This window comes from Camelus dromedarius, chromosome 7, assembly GCF_036321535.1.
Source record: "Camelus dromedarius isolate mCamDro1 chromosome 7, mCamDro1.pat, whole genome shotgun sequence".
Taxonomy (NCBI): domain Eukaryota; kingdom Metazoa; phylum Chordata; class Mammalia; order Artiodactyla; family Camelidae; genus Camelus; species Camelus dromedarius.
Window position 1 is genome coordinate 44,147,734 of NC_087442.1, and position 12,325 is coordinate 44,160,058.

Below are 12,325 nucleotides of genomic sequence, written 5' to 3' on the forward strand. Positions count from 1 at the left end.
CTGCTGTAAACATTTGTGTGCAGGTTTCTGTGTGGATGCAAGTTTTCAACTCCTCTGGATAAATACTAAGGATCCTGATCGCTGGACTGTATGGTAAGAGTATGTTTAGTTTTGTAAGAAACTGCCAAACTGTCTTCCAAAGTAACTGTACTATTTTGCATTTACACCAGCAATGAATGAGAGTTCCTATTGCTTCATATCCTTGCCAGCATTTGGTGTCGTCAGTGTTTTGGAATTCTGCCCTTCTAATAGGTAGACAGTGATACCTCCCTGTTTTGTTTCATTTGCAGTTCCCTCATGTGTCGTTGAGCATCTTTTCAAATGCTTACTTGCCACTTGCATCTTTTCTTCAGTGATATGTCTGTTCAGAACTTGTGCCCATTTTTAAATTGGGTTATTCTCTTATTGTTGAGTTTTAAGATTCTTTGTATATTTTGAATAATAATCCTTTATCAGGTATGTTTTTTGCAAATATTTTTCTCCCAGGATGTGGCTTGTCTTCTCATTCTCTTGACGATGTCTTTCACAGAGCAGTTTTTAATTTTAATCAATTCTAGCTTACCAAATTTATTTTGTTCATGGATCATGCCTTTGGTGGTGTATCTAAAAAGTCATCACCAACCCAAGGTCATCTAGATTTTTCTCCTGTGTTACATTCTATGAGCTTAGCATTTTACATTTAGGTCTATGATCCATTTTGAGTTAATATTTTGTGACAAGTGTAATGTCCATGTCCAGATAAATTTTTTTTTGGCATGTAGATATCCAGCTGTTTTGGGATTATTTGTTTAAAAGGCAATCTTTTCTCTGTTGGATTGTCTTTCCTCCTCTGTCAAAGATCAGTTGACTATGTTTATGTGAGTCTATTTCTGGACTCTCTATTCTCTTCTACTGATCAAGTTGTCTATTCTTTCACAACACCACACTGCCTTGATTACTGTAGCTTTATAGTAAGTCTTGAAGTCAGGTAATGTCAGTCCTTCAATATCATGTTCTTCTCCTTCAATATCGTGGTAGCTATTCTGGATCTTTTGTTTCTCCATATAAAGTTTATAATAAGTTTGTTGATATCCTCAAAATATGGAAATACTTTCAAAAGTAAAATTTCTAATAAAAGATACCTGCTGTCTTTTCATAGAAGCCTTTCTAAATCATAATCATTGTCACACTTTGTGACATACTAGGGAATATTTTCTTTGGGAAGCCATGTGGATAATGTGGCTGTTTTAAAAAATGTAGATTCTACAGTCAATAGTGGAGCTAACACATTTGTATAATTTTAGTACATTGAAAAAATTGTTTTAAATTTTAAATTGTGATAAAATACACATAACACAAAACATGTAAATATAGAGTAAGATTAAGTGCATTCACATTGTTGTGCAACTTGTCTCCAGAGCCCTTTTCATCTTGCAAAACTGAAACTCTATACCCATTAAACAACAACTGTCCACTCCCCTCTCCCCACAAGGCCCTGGCAACCACCATTCTACTTTCTGTCTCTATGAATTTGACAACTCTAGGTACTTCATATAAGTGGAATCATACAAAATTTGTCATTTTGTGTCTGGCTTATTTCACTTAGCACAATGTCCTTGAGGTTCATCCATACTGTAGCACAGGATACAGAATTTCCTTCCTTTTTAAGGATGAATAACATTTCACTGTATGTAAATACCACATTTTGTTTACCCACTCATCCCATTGATGGAGTCAGTTTTAAAGTGGGGTTTATGAACTATGTGTTCACTGCACTTTATCTAGAGCATGGAGGGCATGGAGTAATGGGAACACAGAATGAATGGAAAGCTTGGACTCCAGCACCTAGAGGTGCTGGTCCCTGTTGGGTGCTATAACCAAGGTGACAGACAAAAATTTTAGTATAAGAAATTGTGTATTAAGAATTTGGACATTTGCAGAGCTAAGGATATCATCAACAAAACAAAAAGACAACCTACAGAATGGGAGAAAATATTTGCAAATGATGTGACTGACAAAAGATTAATTTCCAAAATATACAAACAGCTCATACAGCTTAATATCAAAAAAACAAGCAACCCAATCAAAAAAAGGGCAGAAGACCTAAATAGATATCTCTCCAAAGAAGATATCCAGATGGCCAACAGGCACATGAAAAGATGCTCAACATCACTAATTGTTAGAGAAATGCAAATCAAAACTACACTGAGGTATCACCTCACACCAGTTAGAATGGCCATCATTAAAAAGTCCACAAATGATAAACGCTGGAAAGAGTCTGGAGAAAAAGGAACCTTCCTACACTGTTGGTGGGAATGTAAATTGGTGCAGCCACTATGGAGGAAAGTATTGAGATTCCTCAAAAAACTAAAAATAGACTTACCATATGATCCAGCGATTCCTGGGCATATATCCAGAGGAAAATACAATTCAAATACAATTCAAAAAGACACATGTACCCCAATGTTCACAGCAGGACTATTTACAATAGCCAAGACATGGAAACAACCCAGATGTCCATTAACAGATGACTGGATAAAGAAGATGTGATATATATATATTCATATATACACACACACACACACACACACACAAAATGGAATACTACTCAGTCATAAAAAATAAAATAGTGCCATTTACAGCAACATGGATGGAGCTGGAGATTGTCATTCTAAGTGAGGTAAGTTGGAGGGAGAAGAAAAATACCATATGATATTGCTTATATGTGGAATCTAAAAGAAGGGACACAAATGAACTTACCTACAAAACGGAAACAGACTCACAGACAGAGAACAGACTTATGGTTACCAGGGGGTAAAGGGAGTGGGAAGGGTAAATTGGGAATATGAAGTTTGCACTTCTTGGGGAGTGATGGAAATGTTAGCTATCTTGATTGTGGTAGTGGTTTCATGGGTGTATACATCTATCAAAATTCATCAAATTGTACATCTGAAATATGTATAGTTTACTATACAGGAATCATACCACAATAAAGGTGCTAAAAAAGAGAATTTGGACGGAATCAAAATAAACAAGAGAAGAGGTCTTAAAAAATGCAGTGTTTTTGCTCTATTTCTATATATTGAAAAAACAGGGTAACATTTTTGATGGGCTTGTGCCCTCTTCATGACCTCACAATGATACTGCTTTATTTCTACATAGTTTGCTAATATGATACTTACATACTCTACCTGAATATTTAATTAATTATATTAATAAATCCAGGATATAATTATTTAGTAGATGACAATTCCAGGCATGGTTTTTGGATATATGGATTTAAGTAAGACTAGATTATGTTTAAATAAACAAAAACTGAGTATAAAATAAAGTGTGGTCTGAATCTTTAGAATGATGATATGGTGAACTCCAATATGCTCAATTTTGAGAGTAACTTTTGAAAATGGAATTATTAAATAAAAACATCCATGAGAAGAACTGAAGGTCACAAGATTTGCTGAATGCCAAATACAAGAGTGATCAGCAATACGATGGATAAAGTAAGATGCTGTCTGAAGCAATGACACAAAAGCAGATTCAAACAGCTAGATCTGTTTTGAAGGAAGAAATCTAAACCAAAAGCACATGATTTAAAATATTAGAAAAGATGTCTCATGGCTGTCAGAGAATGAAAAAAGGATAAAAAGACAATATAAATGTGGCACTGACTAATGCCAGTGGCCCACGGCACCCAATTCTGTCTTCTGAGACTCTGTGGGGTATTTTGTGGCAGGTCAGGCCTGGCCCTGGGCTCCCAGATTACACAGCTATGGAGCTATCATTTATGAACTGATATAAACGTCCATTATGTTTACTGTCACTTTGTGTCAGCTTTGGCGTAATGCTTTCTGCAGATAACATTTACCTTGTGTTGAATCCAAAGCTAGTATTTTCAAACTTTAAATCATATTTTCACACTTCTGAATTTTGGGATTTAGAAAACAAATCTCTGATCTATGCATCTGTTTCTTCCACAGTTTTCAAACTTCAGTCTTGGATGCTCTTGGCCAGCAGCCATTAGCCTTCTCTGTCTGTCATATAGAAATGTTACCATTCCTTTACTGTTTGGTTTCTTCTCTCTGACCTGTCTCCAACTCTTTCACATCTTCCCTGAGGTCTAACCACAGAAATATCATGCAGTTTTCCAGGTAAAGCTTCGTCATGACTTTGTACAAGGGTGGGCTAGTGCTGCTGCTAAAGGTGTGATTCAGGGACATAGTACATAAACCGCAGCACTGACTGTGGGTCAGGTATACTGGACTGGGTTACTGAAGCATTCCTCTGACAGCTGGGTGACCTTGAGCAAGTCACTTTGCCTCTCTTAGCCTCAGTTTCTTCTGTTTTATGTACCTCCCAGGGTAGTCACAGGATCAAATGAGACAAAGTATAAGCATAAAGACACATCTTTATTTCTTGTGATATGATACACACTCGTTAAAAAGAAGTATAAAACAAATATGTAATGAAAAGCAAAATTTCTAGAAGTAACCACTGGGGCTAGCTTTTATTCCTCTAGATCCCCCCCCCCCCCCCCGGCTAATAACATGCAATACAATTGCAAAAGCGAGATCATTCTCTATGCTATATTTTCTCATTTCATTCACTTCATACATTGTGACATCCTTCTAGGTCAGTGCCCAGAGAGCTACCACATTCTTCTTCATGCCTCCATAGGATCCTAACTGCCTAGGTGCCCCGTAAATTATTTAATCCATTTCACAGTGGTAGCCATTTTAGCTTGTTTCCAATTTCTTTTTCTAGCTTGTTTCCAATTTTTTACTTTTTGAAACAAAGCTGCAACAAATAACTTTGTGTTATGGTATTTTTACATACTTGAATTATTTCCAGATTCCTAGGAAAGGAATTGCTGGGTTAAAGGTATGAGCGTTTAAATTTTAATGGATACTGCGAACTTGGACAAGTGTTTTAAAGCCATGGGGCTCTCTAGAAATATTAATTATTAAACTAGGTTCTAGGAAACAAGCAGCAAGCAGAGGTCCTAAACAAGACTGGGAACAGAGTAGGTTTAGGTACACATCACTTAACCCTCTGTGACTCAGTTTCTTAATCTGTAAAGTGGAGATAAGTATAGCTCCTGTCTGGTAGCACTATTGTGAGAATTAAATGAGGTAATATATATTAAGTGCTGGGAATCCTGCCTGGCATAGAGAAAGCACTACATAATGAGAGATGTTGCTGTTATGACTATTTTTGGTCAGAACTGCGACCCTGGCCTGGGCTGTTCATCACCCCCCCAGAGTAGGGCTGGACTCAGCAGGTGACCTGACACCTTGGGGAGCCCTCTCAGCACGAACTCCTGTATCCTAATCTGCCTTCTTTAGATATAATCTGAGTCTTTTCTTCTCCTTCCCTGGCCTCATGAAATCATTCTATGGTATGTCTGTGAGTTTGGCATGTGGGGGACTGAAAGAACTTTTATCATCAGCCTCTTTCAGACCATTTAAAGGCGAGTCCAGCCCTAATCCCCATGAAGGAGGAGAGAAGGGGGGAAGTACTCTTTACTAAACTCCTGCTACGTGCAAGGCCTTATCACACTTAAAAAATATTTACATATAAAAAAAACTTCTTTTAATCTCACAGTAATCCATTTAAAAAGTGAGTAACCGAAGGCATGGTCATCTTAAGGAACTTGTCCAAGGCCACTCAGTTAATAAGTGGCAGAACTGGGATTTGGCCCAAGACTGGCCTCAAAGTCCCTAGTGATTCCATGATGCCTAAACTCTCAGCCCAGAGATGCACTTAGCCACGTCCACAGTCTGTGTTCTGATTCAGAGCCACTTCTCAGTCTACAATTTTCAATACTCTTTGATGGGGAATATGATCTAACACCTTTCAAAGTTGAAATATGCAACACAGATCATTTGGGGCCATCAACAAGTCCACTTATTCACTCGACCTCTACGGGATCACAGGGGCTGCAGTGCCATCAGCCCATGGGCTCTTCTGTAAGTGCTCAGGTGCCACTCCTTCCATGACCAGCACCAGGCAGAAGGGAACTGTAGCGTGGTTCCCAGAGTCTCCCTGGTCCATTATTGGAGCTGTATACTTCCACCAGACTATTTGGAGGTAGGACTGTTCTACTTTCCTCCTTAGACCAAAGCAGAAAATTCTGAGTTGCTCTGCCTTTCTTCATATCACCCTGAGCAGCCTTTCTACACTGTGGCAATCAAACGGCCATCGACTCCGATGCATGCTATTAGGTGCTTTGATGCATTTAAGGCATCATTTCACATCACCTTCTTCAATTCTTATTTATCTTTGTGGGAGTGCTTTCTCTGGATGAATTATCAGTTTTTAAGCTGCTCTCACTCCCAGCCTTAGCAGCCCAATATAACTCTACAGTCAAATGAGTTGTGAATGGTCTTTGTATGGGGGGATTTGGGGCCAGCTGATCGGCACCACTCTCTTTTCTAGCCCTTTTTATAGGTAATGTTAAACTCCAAATTTCCTAAGGATTATTTTCTAAACTCTTCCTTTTAGAGTATCCAAAAAAGTACCTGGATGTTCCTCTCAAATGGAGTAAGGTCCTGGTGATGCTTTTCTTTCCGTCTCTACCCAGAATGGTGACTCTGACCACCCTTTCACGTGATACTTCCTGCACAACTTCCTGTTTATTACCTGGAACTATGTCTAGTGTATTTTCTTTCCTTGTAGTTTCTGAAACTACTTCTTCGTGGAAGCTATCATTTAAATCTCTCTTCCACACAGGACTGGCTGAGCTTGCCTGCCAAGGGAACTTACTGCAGAAATAGGTATTTTTTAAAATGTAAACAGTGTTGGGGAGGCTTCTCCCCCAAACCTTCTACCTTGCATTTTCATTCAGTCAATGAATATTTAGTAAGCACTTTTCTATGTGCTTGATATAAGTTGAAATGTAGCAATGAATAAGAGAGGCAAGATCCTCACTCCTCACATGCACAAAGCTTGTATTCTAGTGGGAGTTTACTGTAAGGTGCGGCACGTGGGGAGATGGACAAACTAGCAAGGGGGCCTAGATGGTGCCAAGTGTGATGAAGGAACTCCAAAAGGTGGTGTGGCACAGCATGACTTGGGGGGGGAGCTCTTTACATTAGGAGAGGACTCTGAGGAGGTGACATTTAGGCTGACATTAAAATGATACAGGAAGTCAGCCCTATGGCAAGCCCACGTAAAGTCTTTCCAGGCAAAGGGAACAGCAAGTGCAAAGGCCTTGAGGCAGGACAAGTTTGGCCTTTTCGGAAAACTGAACATAAAACAGTATGGCTAGAGCAGAGTTAGTGAGGGCAAAAAAGATAGATGAGGTCACAGAAGTGGTGGGGCCAGACTGTGTAGGGACTTGAGGTCAAGACAGTAAGTCCGGATTTTACGTCCAGTGCAATGAGGAATCATTAGAGGAGAGTGCCATGACCTAATTTTAGTTTTAGGAGGCTGCTCTGGCTGCTGTGTAGAGAACAGATCGTGGAGGGGCAAGCAGGGAATCAGGGACCAGTTGTGAGGACATTTCCAGTTCAGATATAAGCTGATGGTGGCTTAGACTAGGAGATGGAGAGAAGCGTATGGGCTTGGGACATATTCTGGAGGCAGAGCAGACTCTTACTGATGGATTAGATGTCGAGGGTGAGTCACAAGAAGAATCATGAAGACCACCCTGGGTTTTTGGTTTGAGTGCCTGAATGACACTGGATGTTATTTATTGAGATGGGAAGGAGGAACTGGTTGTGGGGAGAAGATTTAGAGTTTTGTTTAGATCAGGAGATCAAGTCTGGAGCTCAGACTCAATAGCCTACGTCACTTGTGCCAGGAGCAGGGCTCTATCACATAGAGCTTCATGGAGGACATTTCTTAAGTGCACAGTAGATTAAATTGTCCTCATTAAAGTGTAAATATGCTCCCAAAGTGATAACTCATAGTGTGTTGTTAGTCATTCTCACCTTAGTATGAATTTATGTGTTTACTTTATAACAACTATTTAAAAGCTGCTGCTTATAAAGGGATAATAGAAGAACTGCAGGAGCAGTAGACTCCTTTGAGGGTATAAGCTGAGACTAACGGGTATCCTCAGGAGGGAAGGGAGGAATAGTGCTAAAGAAAAGTCAAGAACATCATTAAAAAGTCCACAAACGGTAAATGCTGGAGAGGGTGTGGAAAAAAGTGAACCCTCCTACACTGCTGGTGGGAATGTAATTTGGTGTGGCCATTATGGAAAATGTATGGAAATTCCTTAAAAAACTGAAAATAGACTTACCCTATGATCCAGCAATCCCAGTCCTGGGCATATATCTGGAGAAAACTCTAATTCAAAAAGATACATGCACCTCAATGTTCACAGCAGCACTATTTACAAAGCCAAGCCATGGAAGCAACCTAAATGTCCACTGACAGATGACTGGATAAAGAAGTTGTGGGGGGTGTGTGTGTGTGTGTGTGTGTGTGTGTGTATATAATGGAATACTACTCAGCCATTAAAAACAATGAAATAATGCTATTTGTAGCAACATGGATGGACCTAGAAATTATCATACTAAGTGAAGTTAAGTCAGAGAAAGACAAATATCATATGATATCACTCATGTGTGGAACCTAAAATATTAACATAAATGAACTTATTTACAAAACAGAAACAGACTCACAGACATAGAAAACAAACTTATGATTACCAAAGGGGAAAGAAGGGGGGAGGGATAAATTAAGAGTTTGGGATTTGCAGATACAAACTACTATACATAAAATAGATAAACAACAAGGTCCTACTGTATAGCACAGGGATCAATATTCAGTATTTTGTAATAATCTATAATGAAAAAGAAATATATAAATGTATAACTGAATCACTATGCTGTACACCAGAAACTAACGCAACATTGTAAATCAACTACACTTCAATAAAAGAAAAAGGAAAAAAAGGAAAAAAATACAAATTATAGAAATAGAATTTTGCCTAAGCCTGAATTATAATTTCCTCATTTGCAGACAAGGTACAGTCTTTTTCAAATATATAATTGCTGTCTGCCTTGTTAAAAAAACTACTAATTTTATGTATTTCCAGTTTAGTCTCTTTATTCTAATAAAATGTTCTATTGTATAGCTGCATTATGATTTTTTTAAAAAATAATGTATAGAATTTCTACCTACAGAGGAATCTTTGCTAAAATGCTTTGCTTGCTTGGGAACACTGTTCTGAGGTGGTGCCCCAGAAGGCTGCTGCAAGGGTAAGGCCAGTGTCTGCTCTTCCTAAAATGGCCAAATTCTATCCATTCTCCACCTCAGGGGCATATACTGTCTGCTCTGCCCTCCCTACCCTCCTTTCCTTTCCTGGCAGATCACTCTAGGTGCATGCAGAGACTCTCAGTTTCTCTTCCCTCTCTGGGGTGAGAGTCCAAGGATGACTTTCTCTTTTTAACTCATCCTTGCAACATACATTCATGGTCCCTGTACAGGGGAAATTGTGATGGGCTTTTGCCCTCAGAAGACTCTAAGTCAACAGCTGTGTTGCATTTGGAGACTGGAGAATAGATTGGTGAGTTTGAGAAAGGCTGATGTTGAAATGAAAGAGGTTTCCAGCTCAGTGAAGAGCAGAGTACTCCATTCTGATGATACCAGTTTCATCACGCTGCTGCTTAAATGGCACCCCTCACTCAAAACTGCCTCCTCTTCTCTTTCTCCTGCTTCTCCCTCTCTGGGAAGCAATGGCATCGAATTGATGAGCACAGGAGCCCAGTTCCACTACTCCTCTCCAACTTCTGTAGGAAAAGTGGGCCTGATGATGCTTCTGTCTGTTCTCATAGGCTAGTAGGTCATTCCATTAACCCCTGAGTGTCTTGCCAGTCTTTCAGCAATCTGTGTGCAGTCTGACATTCGTTGTTTAGAAGTGCTTTGTCTTCTTTAACATACTTAATCTTAGCAGCTTGATGACCTTTTTCCTAGCGAATACACATTTCTCTAAATAGATTCCAAACTCCCTCAAGGACCCCAAATCTTTCGTTTAAAACAGTGGATTTTAAGTAAGTGATTGTGCCTCCTTCCCCCCACAGGCAGCATGTGGCAATGTCTGAGACATTTTTTATTGTCACGACTGCATGGCTGCTACTGGCATCTAGTGGGTAGAGGTCAGGATGCTGCTAAACACCCTACAGTGTAGCAGACACGCCCCCACGCCCCTGACAAAGAATCATTAAGTCCAGTATGTTGACAGTGCTAAGGTCGAGAAAACTTAATTTAAAAGAATGAAAAAAGAAAATTACATTTCAAAAAGTTACAACATAATGCATGATCTATATGGAAAAAAATTGAAAATACAGACAAGCTAAAGAGAAAAATGTAAACCTCTTAAAATCTTTCAAAAGTACATTTTCTGCTAAGGTTAAAACATTTTTTTTCTTAAAGATAGTGTTAAGAATAATTTGAGTCCTTTCTCATTCCCAGTAAAACCTGGAAGCAAAATATTTATTCTTCTTTATTTGCAAAATTCAGTGAATTGAAGCAAGTTGGCCCAAGTTTTTATGGGCTTGTAGAGGGAAAAGCAAAGTTACAAATAAGGACTAAAGCTCTTTCTTTAACGCACTGGATGGATTCCAGGTGTATTTCTAGATATGAAATGCCACCAAAAATGCAGAGCCAAGAACCTTGCCAGAGGTGGAGGAAACGCCTTGGCCTCTGCGCTTCCCAGTGAGCCGCGGGAATGTGAACGCACTAACAGGAGACTGCAGGCCTTCAGTGGGAGAAGGAGGCTGGCTATTGACTATTTTTAAAATGGAAGCCTTCTAAAACAGTAAGATGTGAAAATAATTACCTGTGAAAGGAGAGAAGCCCTTCTGTGGAGTAAGAAGCCAGAGACAATGTGGCACCAACTGGGGAGTGTCTGAGTGACATCTGGGCCACGTGGGAACACAGGAAAGTGGGTGGCTGAGTGTACACGGGGACTCTGGGTCTGGCAGCAGCTGAAAAGGAGCTGAGTGTGAGCTGACGAGTGTGGTCAGACAGCAGCAGACCCAGTGAGCGCCCTGCTGCTCGGCAGTATCTCGGAGAAAGTGGAGTATTGAGGGGACCAGACACATTCCCTCAGCAACAACTTCCTGAGCTCCCAGTCTGTGGCGGGCTTTGTGCGGGGCTGGGTGTCAGGGGCACCAAGATGAATCAGGTTTTTGTTAAGTGGAGGGAGACACAGAGTGCGCCGAGTCTGGGACTACTTCTTTACTTTCCTAAACAGGAAGTTGCCTGCTCTTGAAATTTAGGGCTGGTGCAGAAATTTTAGAGCTGCTTTTGTTCGACTAGGTTGTATCAACATAATTAATCGAGAGTGAATCTAGGCAGAGGCTGTCAGAAGTTTATCAAAAGGGCTTTTTGCTTGTAAAGGAAGCGTGGTGGGACGGGTTGGGCCACTTTGTGAGTTAAGCTCCCTCAGCTGAAAAACGGCTCAAGCCTCAAGCTGTATAAATGGAAGTGGCTGCAGACAGCAAGGCAGACGTGAATAAAACGAGTCAGCAAAGAAGGAGTGAGAAGCTGAGGTCTAAGATCGAGGGTGGAGTGGAACTGAAGTAATAGCTTGCTTAAATTAAAAATTGAGGTGACATCAGTGTGGTTTGTAACAAGACGCTCTCTACTTGTAACCTACCCAATGGCTATGCAATTAAACGAAGTATTACGGAAGATATGAAACATAAATAAAAATAGGAAGAATAGTATAAAGAACCTAATATACTCACTACCCAGTTTTACCAATTTTTAATAAACAACCTATTTTGTTTCAGCTGTCCCCTGACCTACTTAATTCCCCAGTAATTCTGAAGTAAATTCCAGACAATTTATTTCATTTGTGCATATCTCAGTATCTATCTCTAAAAAGACACAGTAGATAATTTGAATTTTATGCTTTTATGTAGTGTGGAGCTATGCTCTAAATGACTGACACTGTTGATCTGAAAACACACTGGAGAGAAGGGACTGTATCATCTCCTCAGAAAGGTTCCATCCGCTCCTTCCCAGGTTGAGGGAAGGCCCTTCATCTGTGCTTCCTTAGCGCCCTGTGCATACCTGGATCACTGCCTTCAACACATCGTGTACAAATGAGTATTACCTTTGCCAGTGTGACACTGATATTTAATACTCGTAAATATCTATGTGCTACTCACACTTCCCAGCCTCCCTTGCAGTTAGGTTGAGGCCATGTGACCTCTTAAGACCAATGACTTGTAAGTGGGACTAACAGACCATTTCTGTGCCCAAGCCTTGAAAACCCAGTGTGCCACCTCCATGCTTGGTCTTCCTTTCTTGTGGTCCTGGAAGTCATGTGTTACAGGGTGGTGTTCTAATACAGAGGGAGCCTGAATCCATGTCACTGGATGGACGG